The sequence below is a fragment of the Penaeus monodon genome, chromosome 34 (genome assembly GCF_015228065.2).
Source record: "Penaeus monodon isolate SGIC_2016 chromosome 34, NSTDA_Pmon_1, whole genome shotgun sequence".
Taxonomy (NCBI): domain Eukaryota; kingdom Metazoa; phylum Arthropoda; class Malacostraca; order Decapoda; family Penaeidae; genus Penaeus; species Penaeus monodon.
This window is the reverse complement of record NC_051419.1, coordinates 29,788,847-29,790,905: the sequence shown is the minus strand read 5'-3', so window position 1 is coordinate 29,790,905 and position 2,059 is coordinate 29,788,847.

Below are 2,059 nucleotides of genomic sequence, written 5' to 3'. Positions count from 1 at the left end.
GCGGGGCCAAAACAGACGGGTTTCGGGGGCATCCCCCTGGTTGGTGTTTATTTTTGTACGTATTTTATTTTATATGAAAAGTGATTTCATTAAAGATAGTAGGTTTTTGAGCCCTTTTGCTGGCTTGATATCAGGCGACGTGACGGCTGCCGGTGGTGAGTAAAGTGCCTGTGGTGAAATGACGTACCATGGTAAAAGTGACGGATGTGCCTATGGGGACGTGAAGGCCTGGGTGAATGAGTGGTAGTGAAGTGACGTGCCCCGTGGGACGTAACGTGCCAGTGGTGAGTGACGGCCCGTGGTGAGGGACGTCCTGTGGTAAAGGACGTGCCCGATTGACGTTTTTCGTGCCTCTGGTGACGTGACGTGACGTGCCTGGTGACGTGGACGTGCCTCTGGTGACGTGGCGTTACTGTTGACGTGACACGCCTGTGGTGACGTGACGTGCCTGCAAGGCGTGACGTGCCTGTGGTGACGTGACGTACCTGGGGTGACGTGAGGGCGCCTGTGTGACGTGACGTGATTTTGGTGACGTGACAGTGCTTGTGGTGACGTGACGTCCCTCTGGTAAAGTGACAGCCTCTGGTGACGGGGCCGTTACTGTTGACGTGACGCGCCTGTGGTGACGTGACATGCTTGTGGTGACGTGACGTGATTTTGGTGACGTGACAGTGCTGTGGTGACGTGACGTACCTGTGGTGGACGTGACGTTTTTTTTGGTGACGTGACATGCCTGTGTGACTTGACGTCCCTGTGGTGACGTGATATGCCTATGGTGACGTGCCTTTGGTGATGTGACATGCCTGTGGTGAGTGACGACCTGTGGTGACGTGACGTGACGCACCAGTGGAAAAAGTGACGTTCCTGTGGTGACGTGACGCCCCCGTGTTAACATGGCGTGCCTGTGGTGAGTGACGAAACTGTGTTGACGTGACGTGACGTGCCTGTGGTGGCGTGACGTGCTTGTGGTGACGTGACGTCCCTTTGGGTGACGTGACATGCTTGGTGACGTAACGTACCTGGGGTGACGTGACATGCCTGCGGTGACGTGACGTGCCTTGGGACGTGACATGCCTGTGGTGACGTGACGTACCTGTGGTAAAGTGACGTACTTTTGGTGACGTTGCCTGACAGGGATTGTGTGACGTGCGGCCTGTAGTAACGTAAATGCCTGGTGACGTGAAGTCCCCGTGTTGATGTGACGTCCTGTGGTGACGAACGTGCCGTGACGTGATGTCCCTGTGGGGACATGATGTACCTGTAGTGACGTGATGTGACGTACCTTTTGGTGACGAGACGTGCTGTGCCTGTAGTGACGTAAAGTGCCTGTGGTGATGTGACGTGCCGGTGGTGACGTGACGTGTCTGTGGTGACGTGACGTACCTGTGGTGACGTGATGTGTCTCAGTTGACGTGATGTGCCTTAACGTGACGTGTCCGTGTTGACGTGACGTGCCTGTGGTGACATGATGTGATGCACTTGTGTTGACGTGACTTGCCCGTGGTGACCTGACGTGACGTGCCTGTAGTGAACTGACACAGTACACAGTTTGCAATGTTATTTCTTTAATTGCAGCTCGAAGGTCTCTTCTAAAAAAAGGATTACATGTGTGCAAGAATCCAGAGACTATACTTGATGCCCTGATTACTGTAGTTGGTGCTGACACGTCGCACTGCTGGCCCATCAGAGTGACGATCAAGATTTATGCTTATACTTTGGTTGTTTTCACAGTTAGTTGCAAAAACTGCTTATCTTGTTCCTTTGAACATATGATTGCACTTGCAGTTGGCCCTGTAGAAAAAAAGGGTGTTTTTATGAGCATGCAATCAATCCCTATGCAATGAATTACCTTATTTTCAGTCCCTGATAAGTAAAAATTTTCTGCCCAAGACGAAGGTGCAAGATGGTCATACAGAAGGTGGAAACACAACTTTATGGTTTATTACCGCCAGAAATTAAAACAGCGTCCTTTTGATTTGGTCTTTCGGTCGCAGGGTTACAAGGATGATTTTCGAGCCCGCAAGTCTCCCTGATTATTAAATCGTGTGGCCTGATTCTA